Source organism: Papio anubis, chromosome 5 (genome assembly GCF_008728515.1).
Source record: "Papio anubis isolate 15944 chromosome 5, Panubis1.0, whole genome shotgun sequence".
NCBI classification, from domain to species: Eukaryota; Metazoa; Chordata; class Mammalia; order Primates; family Cercopithecidae; genus Papio; species Papio anubis.
This window is the reverse complement of record NC_044980.1, coordinates 168131505-168145751: the sequence shown is the minus strand read 5'-3', so window position 1 is coordinate 168145751 and position 14247 is coordinate 168131505. Positions and strand designations below refer to the sequence as shown.

At 46.0% G+C, this 14247-nt stretch overlaps 1 protein-coding gene across 5 annotated transcripts in view; it reads right to left on the bottom strand.

The window, feature by feature from the left end:
* Positions 1–12959, bottom strand: part of SFXN1 (sideroflexin 1) — a 50252-nt gene extending 37293 nt beyond the window's left edge. For 2 of the 5 annotated variants that reach the window (XM_009209592.3, XM_003900549.3), the window contains exon 1: positions 12732–12959. The gene's annotated coding sequence lies outside the window, so the exon portion shown is untranslated. Of the gene's footprint in view, positions 1–12703 lie in introns of all 5 variants that reach the window. The other 3 variants (XM_009209591.4, XM_009209593.4, XM_009209594.3) reach the window with 3 other exon arrangements.
* Between the last annotated feature and the right edge of the window lie 1288 nt (positions 12960–14247).

The window sequence follows — 14247 nt, the reverse complement described above, 5'->3', positions numbered from 1 at the left end:
GCCCAGGAGTTTGAGACCAGCCTGGACAATAAAGCAAGACCCCATCTCTACAAAAAATTTTAAAAAACTATCCAGGCATGGTGGTGCATGCCTATAGTTCCAGCTACTCAGGAGGCTGAGGTGGCCGTGGGGTGTGAGTACTGCTCGAACCCAAGAGTTGGAGGCTGTAGTGAGCTGTCATCATGCCACTGCACCCCAGCCTGGGTGACAAAGCAAGACCATGTCTCTAAAAAAAAAAAAGAAGTTTAAAAATAATAACAGTAACAAGGCCTGAAGTTTGAACCCATTTTTCTGAGTGAAACAACCAACGTCAAACTACTAAAGTTGTTTAAAGCCTACTAAAGTTGTTATTCCTACTAGGAGAAATGACTAATGATTTTAAAAAGGTTTAAATGCTAAAAATTACACAACTAAAAAAGATGCAGATTCATTCAGCCTTGTTTAGCACATAAACCACCAATCAAAAATTAAGAATTATGTTCTTCAAGCTACCAGGAACATAGTGGGAAAAACACATTTGCATAGCCCCATGAATAGGAATAACTCTGTAGCATATAATTATCCTCATAAAATTTTTATTTTCTGGCTAAAGAGCATTACTTTTTTTCCAAAAGTAATTAATTTCTTTCTCTGAGTAATACATGTTTATTTTAGAACTGCGTTGTATTGTTGTAATAGATGCTTACTGTGGTATTCTGAAAAACACAAGCTTATTATAGAAAATAAAGAATAAAGAAACAAAATTTCCCATAATCCAGGCACTCTGAAATCATCGTTAATGTTTTGGTACCTTTCCTTATAGATATTTTCTATACATGTTATTATACAATTAAAAAAATAGTTGATATCACACTGTGTATTTTAAAATCCCGATTTTTTTGCACTTATTTCATGAGCATCGTTGTGGCCGCTGTTCATTTTGGATATATAACTACACCTCTAATGTTTAAGTGGTTTTTGGTTTTTCACCATGACATATAATTGCTTATCCCTGTCTATGCATGTTTGTCCTTACAGCTAGTGATTTCCTCAGACTAGCTCTCTCTGCGTGATATTAGTAGGCCAAAGGATTTTACCCACTATGAAGGTTTCAAACCATGGCTTACTTACACCTGCTTCCCTTCCCTACATTTCTAATACCAGTTTTAATTTTAATTCACTTTTCAGGTCACTTTTCCTTAAGTTACTTTCTTAGTGCTTTACAGGTTCGGAGGTATATTAAGATGTCAGATGCAAATGCTGGGCATTCCTGTAAGGCATATGTTCTCAAAATCTCCAATTAACACATATCATGGACCACAGGATCAAAACTGAGCATGTGAGGTCCACGGATGTGAGGAGTCTAGTGTATGGAAAACAGTAGGGCGGTGAGAGTGAGAAGGTAAGAATCAGCCCTGCTATTCCTAGAGCAGGCTGGGGTAACAAACACAGAGAAGGCCAGCCAGAAAGCTAATGGGAAGCCTATTTTCCCCAAGGTCAGAATGCAGCTATGTGGTGTCATAGTAGTTCTCTTTTTTTGTGACCACTGCTTTCTCATCTCACTGAGCAATCTTGTTACCTATCATCACAGACGGTCAGAAACTTAGCTACTTGAAATCCTAACACACAGAATGAAACATCCCACTCTTGACACAGAAAGCCCGCCCAGATTTCCAGCCCGGGCGCAGAGCTTCAGATTAGGAAACTTTTGGACACAACGTTGCAAGTCCATCTTAACTTTGTAGCTTCTAAGGAAACAGGGATGTGGTAGTGATAGTGAGAATTACAGTTAAAAGGGAAGAGAGAATAGTTTGTATTCAATTTTCTGAGAAAAATCTGTATCAGATCTCCACCGGGGAACATCACAGTCCACCTGGGCCTGAGGGCAGGCACAGGAGGGTAGAGAAGGGTGCAGGGAAGGAAATGGCTCATGGCCTCATGTACAGCCACAGCCTGGTACCCATCAGCATGAGGTCCACACCCAGAGTGCAGGCTGAATCCCATGCCCAGCCTTGTGCTGGACCTCCTTGATCAGAATCTCTAGGAGGATAACATTTGTCTGTTTCAAAAGCTCTCCAGATGATTTTGACGTGTTCCACTGGTTCAGAACCATTGATCTGCGCCAGCAGCTTCGCAGGAATAAACAGTTCCCCGAGGAGGGAAGTTGAATGTGCTGTGCAGTGTCTTCCTTCTTGCTACCACCATCATGGGGATACAAGAAATGTATGTCATTGTATGCAGACATGACTAAATTTTGAATTAGAATATATCAAGTATATTACAAAAAGCAGAGTCCAGTTCATATTCTGAAAAGCAGCCCTTTTCAGACTTGTCTACAGAGGCTTGGGCTCTGCTGAGGCATCTTAGCAACCCATAGGGCGTGCAGGCGAATTCAAGCAGGTGGGTTCACATGCTGGCCCCTGTCCATGAGCCACATTTTGAAGTTACAATTACACAACATTTGTATTACACAACATTTGTTTCTATCCTTAGAGGTCATCAAATAAATGCCATACGCAATCATACAACTGAATAAGACAGAAAATCTGGCCTAATTTCCTCCCCTTTCTGAATGAGCCAATAAAAGATATAATTCCTACTCTCAAGTAGACCATAGTTTAAATGCATAACAGAATAAATACTCAGGAGAAAAAAAAATCTGCTAGCTTTGTTTTTTCTATAAGGCCTAAAAAAAATGCTGCTATCTTTAATATATATTTATTGAGCACCTACTACATGACAGACTCTTGGGCTGTATCAGGGAACAAAGAAGACAAAAATTCCTGCCCTATTGGAGCTGACGCTGGGATGGCAGAGGTGAAAGGAAAACAGGCAATAAACAAAAAATACAAAAGATAAGTAAACTATTCATTATATTAGAAGACAGTAAATGGTTTGGGGAAAACAAACAAACAAACAAAAATACCCCAGAACAGGATAAGAAGGATCATGAGCAGCACTTGCATTTTTAAATAAGGTAGTCAGGGTATGTCTCATTGAGAAAGTAATACTGCAGCAAGACCAGAGGACAGTGAAGAATTGAATCGTGTGGATATCTAGGGGAAGAGCATTCCAGGCAGAGGGAAAAGGTATTGCCAAGACCTTAAGGCAAAAATGCATCTGGTGACTTCAAAGAGCAGCAAGAAGGCATGAGCTGGAGTGGAATAAGGAAGCAGGAGATGGGAGATGAGCAGGTAAGAGATGCAATGGCTTAGGTTGGAGTCAGATGATGTAGGTCGTGTAGCCTCTGTAAGGCCTTTGCATTTCACTCTGCAAAAAATGGGAGTCATCGGAGGGTTCTGATCAGAGGACTGAAATGAACAGACTCACAATTTGAAAGGATCTCTCTGGCTGCTGTGTGGAGAACAGACAACGGGGAGATAAGAGTGGACACAGGAGGAGCAGCTGCAAGGTTCCTGCAGAGATCCAGACAGAGCCGGGGGGCAGCGCAGGTGGCGAGAGGTACTGGAGCTCTTGGTATTTCTTCAGTGGTGCCAGCAGGATTTCTTGACACCTCACACTCGTGGGATGTGAGAGAAAGGAAAAGCAAGGTTCCTAAGTATTTGGTTGGAAAAACTGGAGGAGGAGAGAGGGCCGATGGAGAAGACAGGAAGCTCAGATTTGCCCGGAGTAAGTTTGAGGCACCTAGGAGGCATCAAGTGGAGATGTCCAGCGGGCAGCAGAATGAGCAGGTCTAGGTTCGGGGGAGAAGTCTAATCTGGAGATTATCCGTGGGAGTTGTCGGACAGAGATTATATTTAAAGTCATGGGATGTGATGAGATCACCAGGGAAGTGAAGGTAAATAGAGAAGAGATCCAAGGACTCTGGTGTGAAGAGGTCAGAAAGGACCGAAGGCACGCACAGTGGGCTGGGGAGTGACTGGTGGGTGGAAAACCAGGAGAGAGTGGCATCCTGGAAGGTGAGAGGTAAATTTATTGTTAGCCCGACTGGCCAAAAGGAAGACACCGTGGTAGCCGGTCACTTCCATTTTTGGATAGTGAAGGGGGAGGAGGTGGATTTAACAGCAATGATGGTGGTAGCAAGACGGAACAACACATTAAACCTCCCCTCCTCAGGAGACTTTATTCCTGCAAAGCTGCTGGTGCAGATTGATGGTTCTGAACCAATGCAACACATCAAAATCACCTGGAGAGCTTCTTATAAACACAAATACTATCCTCCTTCTAGAGGTTCTGATCCAGGAGGTTCAACATAAGGCTGGGCGTGGGATTCAGCATGTGCTCTGGGTGTGGACCTCATGCTGGACGGACTCCAGGCTGTGGCTGTACATGAGGCCGGGAGCCATTTCCTTCCCTGCACCGTTCTCTACCCTCTGGTGCCTGCCCTCGGGCCTAGGTGATCTGTGATGTTCCCTGGTGGAGATCTGATAGGGGTTGTTCTCAGAAAATTGAATACCAAGTAATCTCTTTTCCCTTTTAATTATAATTCTCACTGTCAGTATTTTTCCTTTATGCTTAACATAAATAATGAAAACAAAAATTAATATGTAGCTTTTATATAATTCTAGTTCCTAATAACTATCTCTAATTTGTTAAATATAAGGGCAACCTTTAGGGCAAGTTGCTGCCATCATGGTCTTATTTTAGAATTGGTTACTATATTATTTATTTATTTTTCTTGAGACAGGGTCTCCTCTCTCACCCAGGCTGGAGTGCAGTGGTACAATCACAGCTCACTGCAGCCTTGACGTCCTGGGCTCAGGTGATCCTCCCACCTCAGCCTCCCGGGTAGCTAAGACTACAGGTGTCTGCCACCATGTCCAGCTAGTTTTTGTATTCTTAGAATTTGTATACCGTTTGTAGAGCCAGGGTTTCACTGTATTGCCCAGGCTGGTGTCGAACTCCTGGGCTCCAGTGATCTGCCCGCCCTGGCTTCCCAAAATGCTGGGATTATAGGTGTGAGTCACTGCACCCAGCCAAAAATATGGGTACTCTATAAAATTTAAGTATTATCATGTATAAGAGCTGGATAGTCTTAAAAATGATTTCTCCAATGTGCTTATTATGTGGAAGCCGAGGTCCAGAGGGGAAATAACTTGCCCAGGTTGCATAGCAGATGCTGGCGGCAGAACCAAGTCTGGGAGAGCTCAAAGAAGGACCAGCCTCCAGGGCACTGGCCAGCTTTCCACTCACCACTCTCTTCTAGCCATTTTTCTTGAAGTATGACACCAATTAATGTCTGTAGAGAAATGATATCTTGGAGGCCCCTCCCTTTTTTCCTTTAAATAAAAACTTGACCTTCATACTACGAAGTTCTATATTACAATAACCTTAAAGTTACTCTACAGTACAAGTGATCAAGAATGCTGTGGAGGCCTCAGAAAAAATGTCTTCCTTAGAAGGCAAGGAAAAAGGAGAGAGATGGAGAGGGGAGCCCTAACATCTTAAGAATTTCCATTACATACAAGGAATTGGGCTAGATGCTGGCCTAAGCTTGCAATATTAGAGAATATTCTATCTAGAACTTCTCACAACAACAGTGTGATTCAGACATCCTACGCACATTTTGCAGACGGAAGAATCAAGATTCTGGGATATCACTCAAAGCCACCGCATCTTTCCAGCAAGGGAAGAAGCAGGAGTGCTTGACTCCAGCTGCTTATCTGCAGACTCCAGTCAAACCCACCGAAATCCTGGCAGTGGAAGCGCCTACCGCATGTACCTGTGATGGGCAGAATAACGGCCGCCAAAGATGTCTCCATCTAATCCCCGAAAGCTGTGAGAAGGTCTAATAAAAAATGCTGCTATCTTTAATATCTCTTTATTGAACACTTACTACTATGAATATGTCACCTTACATGGTGCAGGGACTTTGCTGATATGATTAAATTAAAGATCTTGAGAGATGCAGAGACGATCCTGGATTATTTGGTGGGCCCAATGTCATCACAAGGGTCCCTATAAGAGAAAGAAGGAGGCAGAAGAGGCAGAGGCAAAGAAACAGATGTAGGAACAAGCAGAGGTTGGAGTGATGCTGGGCTGTGAGCTGCAGTCCCTAACAGCTGGAAAGGGCAGGGAAAGGGGCTCTGCCCTAGAGCCTCCAGAAGGAAGGCCCACTTGTTCTAGACTTCTGACCTCCAGAACTCTAAGATAATATATTTGTGTTGTTTTAAGCTACTTAAATATGTAGTAATTTGTTATAACAGCAATAGGAAATGAATACAACACTGTTTCCTCTACTTAAAAAGGATTTCAAGTTGTACTATAGTGGCATAAGAACTACCAACTGGATTTGATGATCTGTGTTCCTCTGCCCCCAGAATTTAAAAAAACCCAAAAAACATGCAGACTAATCAGGAATGGCACATTAGCATTCTCACAAAAACAGCTGATCTCAGATCAGATAACATTTTGTTATTAACCATGATGCCGTGTTTCAATTAGACAAGACTTCTTTCACGCATGAACTTACTTCCACCTTTAAGCACAGAAGTAGCTTGCACCCCAGACAAATGGATCCATTTTTAAAAAACAGGAGTCCCACTTAAAAAAAACCAAAAACAAACACCAAAACTTATTTCCTATTCACATGAAAGTCAACAGCACTGAGCGTGGTGGCATGCGCCTGTAATCCCAGCGACTTGGGAGACGGAGGTGGAAGGACTGCTTGGATCTAGGAGGTTGGAGACCAAACTGGGCAACATAGCAAAACCCATCTCTAAAAATCAATGGGGCCCACCAAGCATGCTGACATGGAGCACTCCTTATGCACGGGGCCTGGGCTGGGGAGGGTGCGCCTAGGCACGCCCTGGGCTGGCTCCGCTTTGTGCCTGGAGTCTATTCAGGGAGCGAGATGCTGGTATCCCTAAGGCCTTGGCCGCCACGTGGGGATCCCCAGGGTGCACCCCGTTCCACTCGCTGGGGTCAGGGCTGGCCGGACAACTTGGTTGGTCCGTAGCATTCCAGTGCGCACTTGCTGGCCCCGGGCAAGGCAGAGATGCGCTGAGGGCATGTGCTTCACACACCTGGTACTGACAGGTCAGCAGGGCTGGGTGGTGGGGTGGGGTTGCCACGGGCACTGTTGTGGGGAGGGAACGAGGTCCTGGGGTGGGGGTGAAGGTGCAGGAATGGCCTTCGTTTATCCGTGGTCTGGTTTATGCAGCCATCCATCTGGCAAATTATGGCCCCTAGGCTTGCCTGAAAGGTTGAAACTGGGTAAAGATCAGACATCTTGTTACAGAGGTGTCTTGAACATCACTCACAGTCTTTCATGACCTAGGATAGGCGCAGTGCTAGGACAGAGGCTTCTCGACTCCGGATTTCTGCAGACTGCGCTGGAGGAAGTCGTACTGCCCAGCCTTGCATTGACACTGGGAACAGTGTGAATAATCATGAAACCACAGAGGTTTCAAAAGAAAGTTTTGGAGAATAAGATATTTGCATTCCCATTGCAGATGCGGCAAGGATCATGAAGAATGTCCCTCAGAGGGCCAGACGGCACAGGACGCCAAAGAATGTGTTCCAGAGTGTGTGGGTTCATCACCCTCATGGCACGTGAAGCAAGTGAGCGATGCCAGGGAGAGTGAGGAGACAGTCAGTGGGGAGGGTGCTCTCTCTGCCCTGTCCACCTGAGGCTTTGAGAGTGTTATGCAGAAGCGCTGGGGTGGTGCCTTCAGGCACTCAGAGAGGCTAGGAGACAGGGGAGCAGGCCCCAGCCCGCCAAAGACACAGAGGGGCCCAGGGAAGCTGTAGAAGAGATGCTTACTGAGCAGTTACTCGCTGGCTTCAGGACTGCAGAAAGGCAGCAGCAAAATGTGATGGTTCACACAGCGGCACACTGGCAGGTTTCTCACATCCAGCAAGCTCAGTTTTCATGAGCTGAAGAAATGATGCAATGGGGTGTGGAGGGAAGAGAAGGGGCCTAGAACAGACGTGCTAGAAGGAAATGATTGGTGACAGACGGTCTCCGTGTATTGCAGTAGCTGTAATGTGGCTTCCTGGTGCTTGGCCAATTGAGGTGTTAATTCTAAGAATCTTTTTCATGAATGATTTTAAAGAAATATTTGGATTTTAATGGTATTAAGAAATTTTGGTGGGGTATGAGAAAAAAGTGGGACTTAAAAAATTCTGTGGTTGGCTGATGCCACTTATGCTAAGAAAAATGACTTTAAGGTTTGATCACATAAAGACATTCTCACAATCATGTTGGCTATCTGGAACTGTAAACAATTATGACATGATACTGCATTTAAATGAACAGATTATTTTACAGATGATATATGTTTAAAACTTATTTCACCCTTTAAAAGGGACAGAAATAATCTCATAGAGAAATTAAAAACCATTTAAATTCAATCTCTTAACTAAGGTTTCGAGTAAATATAGTTTCATGGAGCCTCATCCCAATAGATTTCTGAAAGTCTTTTTATTTATTCATTCACAAACAAAATTAACTTATGCCTTCTGTATCCACTGAAGGCCTCTTATGTACTCAACACTGGCTTGGTCCTGGGTTTGGAAAGACCCAACACACAGCTGTTTTTTTCTGGCTGGTCCCTGCTGATGGAGGCCCCCTGCCCTGTGGCGTAATCTCCCTGATAACCTATGGAATGAGAACTGGACTTAAGCAAATACAATCTAGATTTCAGTCCTGATTCTGTTATTTCCTTTCTAGACATGTGACTGGGTGAATTACTTTACATCTCCGAGCCTCAATTTTGTCATCTATAAAACACAGATAAGAGTTGGCTCATAGAGTTGGTAGGATTAGCAAACTGAAGAGTATGAGTCTTTTATTAATCTTTATTAAGGTGCCAAACAAAAGTGCAATCATTATTAATAAGCTGGTTTTCCATGAGTGGAAGCTCCTGTCCTTACTGGCCACAGTCCTGTGCATAAATGCAGCTCCTGGTGCCAGGAATGGCTGCCTGAGCTTCCTGAAGATGATCAGAAACATGTAAGAAAAAGAATTTATCTCCAAGATAAACTTTATTTCAAATTTTTAGCTGCATGCTAAGAAAATGCTTAACTACTCGAGAAAAAAGAATTTTCCAAAATATTGTAGAAAACAAGTTAGCAGGGAATGTGCTTCATCAGGAATTAGTAATAAAGACCTTTAATCTTGGCTAAAGATTAACAATGATAACTACGTTATTAAGCTGGAAGCCTGTTGGTTAAAACTACTGTATTTTGAGAGTTATGACAGGGTATGATTGCCCAGTTTGTTTAGCTAGGGCCAGGCAGGTGTGAGACAGCCCGTCAATCACTGCTGTCCACTGTCCAGGTGACATGACGGAGCACCCAGACACTAAGCTTTCCATGCATGGTTAGATTGCTAAATCCTTATGACAGCCCTCCAAGTTATCTTCCCCTGTTTTCTAGAGCCACTCGGAGAAATTTAGTGCCATGCCCAAGATGACACAGCCTTCACAGTTCTATCTGACTCTGAAACTCAATTCTGAGCCTTTGGAGGCCAGAGAACATGTGTCTGACAAGGACAATCACACTAACTCAAGGAGCCTAAAAAGCAAATTCCCTGATTTCTGTTTGGGCTGGGCATCTGCATATAGTATCCCTTTCTTATGGGCGTGGTCACACAGGGGATCGAATTATAGATCAGAGAGTTGAATTCTGTGCAAAGCATCAGATTCATTCCAAGGGTATTTCCATTCAGCAATGGATTTGTGTTGCATATGCCTCCCTATTCCAGGATAGCTCTGCATGGAGACGTGGGGCCTGCCTAGAATCAGGAATACACGGAAAATCAAGGCCTCCTGCCCTTCCCACTGCCATGTCCTCCCCCCCATGCAGATCCCACTATTCTATTAACTTTAAAACACCCATCTACCAGGCGCGGTGGCTCACGCCTATAATCCCAGCACCTTGGGAGGCTGAGGTGAGTGGATCATGAGGTCAGGAGATCGAGACCATCCTGGCTAACATGGTGAAACCCCGTCTCTACTAAAAATACAAAAAAATTAGCCAGCCATGGTGGTGGGCCCCTGTAATACCAGCTACTCTGGAGGCTGAGGCAGGAGAATCACTTAAACCCGGGAGGCAGAGGTTGCAGTGAGCAGAGATCGCACCACCGCACTCCAGCCTGGGCAACAGAGCGAGGCTCCGTCCCCAAAAACAAACAAACAAACAACACAACAAAAACCAAAAACACTGATGTAACATTACAACCACTGCTCATATTCCGGTCCTCAAGATCAACTATGGATGTGGGTTTCTTAAGCAGTATCTTAGGATGGGTGATGTTATTACCAGTTAAAACAAATTCTATTGATTTCTATTTGAGATGGTGGTATCAGCTTGCAAAAAAATGACAAACACTACCCAACTGTAATATTTTAGACATATTCGGATGAAGTTTTACCATCCATTTATAAGAATCAACTCAGGGATGCCATATACCAAAGTCTATAAAACTACTTTACAAATTAACAGCTGCTAAAGAAAAACTTAGTAACTTTGAACTTTGTGTAATTAAGTGCAGGTTTGATACATGGTCTAACTTAATGATTTTTCACTTTCTGGACAACAGCTCTTTGTTCCCCCCTTTTTAAAACAATGGATTCACTACTTCTGATTTCTTACCTTTAACCACAAAGGAAAAATTGGTCACACTCATGTTTCTACTCTAACCGAATGCAGCTCACCACTGCTACACAACAGGATACAGATGCCTGACTTCAATGTAAGGCTTCCAGAACAACAAAGTTCGATGACGGGTCTGCTCTTACGACCTCTGTGCCCTGGCTATCCTCTCAGCTTTCTTTGCAGAAAGTGAGGAGCAGGAAGGGATATCCCTGCCAGTTGGTGCCTTTCTGTAGCCATCCCCATGGGATTTCATAAAACTTTTACAGAAAATTAAGAACATGCTAAACATTTCACTGATCCTGAATTATGACACCCCTTGCCACACAGGTTCCTCTCTAACAACTGTAACCACAGATATCATCCCTCTTCTGAACATCCATGTGGCCTGAAAGCCTCAATCTAACCTTTGAATATGTACTGAGCTGAGATGGGAGCTGATAGCTCCTCACTGCCAAACACTGAATTTTTTTTTTTTTCTTTTTTTTGAGACGGAGTCTTGCTTTGTCGCCCAGGCTGGAGTGCAGTGGTGCAATCTCGGCTGGCCGCAAGCTCCGCTTACCGGGCTCATGCCATTCTCCTGCCTCAGCCTCCAGAGTCCTGGGTCCACAGGCGCCCGCCACCACGCCTGGCTAATTTTTTGTATTTTTAGTAGAGACGGGGTTTCACCGTGTTAGCCAGGATGGTCTCGATTTCCTGACCTCATGATCCGCCCGCCTCGGCCTCCCAAAGCGCTGGGATTACAGGCGTGAGCCACCGCGCCTGGCCCAAACACTGTATTTTTGAAAGTGAGACACCTGCTCAGTGCTGAGGAGAGAAAGAACCTGCTTGAGGTTCCCGAACTTCTTGGTAGCCACCTCATTCATCCTCCCAAACAGTTCCCTCTCATCTTTTACATCAAGTCTGAAGCTGTAGGAGCTGCAAAGCCCCCTCATTTACCTGCATCCTCCTTGGGCACCTATGACAATGCCGGGAACATTGAAGCAGATCAAACGGGGGATGGACAAAGAATGGAGAATCCAGAGGCACCCAAGTCAAAATCTATAAGTCAAGGCAGAAGAGGGACTAGGACTGTGAGAAATGCACAAGGGAAAAGCTATGGGGACTCAGAAAAGAGTTGCCTACAGAGCAGCTAAGTGCCCAAGCTCTGGGGTCAAGCAGAGCTAGGCTTTTTCATTCAGGCAGCCAACAAATATTCACTGAGGGCCTTCTTGGTGCAGGCAATTGTTACGTGCAGGGGATAGAAAGGCTGAGCAAGACAAAATAGGCCCTGTTCACATGAGGAGAAGGAAACAACCACCTTTAATTTCAACTAGTGACAAAAGACACTAAAGAAAAAATCCAGAGTTTGTGTTACAAACGGTGTGTGTGGGAATGGGGGTGCAATTTTAGGCAGCATAGCCAAGGAAAAGCATCTTTGAGAACGCAGCATTTACGACTGAGACTCAGATGGCCTTGGACTATGGATGGCCAGCTGTGCGACCTTGGGCACTCAACTTCTCTCAGCCCCAGTTTTCTCATCTGGAACCCAGTACCTCGCAGGGCTGGAAGAGTGTAAAACTACATGGACCTAAGTCACCTGGCACGCACTTAGTAGACTGTTTATTGTCATTCTGGGCAGGTTAGAGACCTGTGACAGATGTGAAAGTTCAGGAGAAAAGCAACTACTATTCCAAGAATCTACTTCCTTGCACATCACCTCCCTACTGGATTGCGAGCTCCAGGACAGGAACCAGGTGGTCTCCCCTCCGACCCCAGCACCAGGAAGCAAAGCTGAGAGCGCGGAGCGCGGGGTCAGGCACCGGGCCACCTGGCTGCCGCTGTCCGGGACGCAGCCATCTTGGTGTCCCCACGGCGAGTTCGCCACGCAGGCGCCGAAGACAGCGCGGCCAGGCGCGCGGGGACGCGGCGGAGGGCTCTCCCCACCGGAGAGGAGGCCCACGGGATGCTGGGCCTCGGGATGCTGGAAGCGGGGTGCTGTCCGGCAGCAGGATGGCAGGGATCCCCAGGTGCAGGGACCCCCCGGCCCGAGGCATCCCCGGCCCGCGAAGGGGCTTCCGACCTCCCAGCCCGGGGTCTCCCGGCAGCCGGCCCGCAGGTGCACGGCCCAAGCCTGCCCGAGCCTGCGCGCCTCCGCCGGGCCCCCTGCGCGTTTCCCACCCACCTGGCTCTGCCTGCCTCCCGCGACTCACCGCTCCCCCCGGGCCGCAGCGTGCGCAGCTCGCAGGTCCCGCTCAGTGCAGCCTTTGCCGCCACCGGAAGCGCTTCTCCCGCCACGGTGTCCTCGCGCGTCCCCGGAGCGCGTCCTCGTGCGGGCCTGCGAGCGCGCGTCCGCGCCCCGGAGCTACGAGGCTCAGGGACCCGCCCTCCCGGTCCAGGCCCCGCCCCGCGCGCGCGACTCCGCTTCAGGCTTAGCGACCGCGCCCCGGCTCCGGGAGAACTCCAAGCCCATCCTCACCGTGGTGTGGGGCTCTGCGCGGGCCGGGGCCACTGTTTTCCATTTGGGTTTCCCTTAAGGAACTGCCTCTTTATCATTTCTTTATTCCCGGGGCCTGGCATAGCCAGCGTCCATTCACGCACTCATTTACCCAATTGAAGTGTGGAGCTTGGCAAGACTGGCGCTATAAGGCGATTTTAGGACTTTAGTGCCACGACCTGATTTACGTCTTAAAAAATACCGCCGCCACCACCACCACCCCGTCTTCTTTATGGAAAACAGACTGTGTGGGAGGGGATGTGCAGGCAGAGAGGCTGTTTAGCGAGATGCTGAGGTTATCCAGGAGAGGAATCATGGTGTTTTGGACCAGGTGGGTAACCTGGGCATATTTAAAGGGCAAATGAAATCTAATAAATGGTGAATTACATCATAAATTTCATAGGAAGATTCCATTTTTAAAGATGTAAATTCTCTCCCAAATGACCTATGACAATTCAAAAAAATTTTTTGACAACACTAGTGTGCATGGTGGAGTGTGTGTTATAACTGCACAAGCGGACTGCAAAATGCATATGAAAAAAATAAAGAGCCAGAAATAGCCAAGCAAGCTTTGAAGAAAAGAGCAAGGCTGAGTGACTTGTCCTACAGATACAAAACTTGTTATAAAACAATGGTAAATAAGAAAGGTGGTGTGTTTGCTCCGGGGTCAGCGAAGCTTCATGGAGCCAAACAGAGTTGCCAGCCATGTGGAAACCTGCACATGTAGAAACCTGCTGTGATTTGGCATCGCAGGTCAGGGGAAAAAGGTTGGATATTCGTTAAACAGTACTGGGATAGCCAAATCCCGACTTGTATAATGCATGAAACTAAACTCCAGGTGGATTAACGATCCAAATGTGAAAAACAAAACTTCTAAAACTTAAGCAATATGTCACAGATAGTTTGAGTGGTATTCCTCATCCTCCAAATTCCTGTGAATATTTAACTAGCTTTTTCTCTGTACCATACCCTGTGCCAAGTGCTGGGCTCAAAAAGATATACAAAAGATCGCCCCTTCTTGGCTGGGCACTGTGGCTCATGCCTATAATCTTAGCACTTTGGGAGGCCGAAGTGGGTGGATCACCTGAGCTCAGAAGTTTAAGCCTGGACAACATGGTAAAACCCCATCTCTACCAGAAATACAAAAAATTAGCTGGGCATGGTGGCGTGTGGTCCCAGCTACTCAGGAGGCTAAGGTAGGAGGATTGCTGGAGCCTGGGATGTGGAGGTTG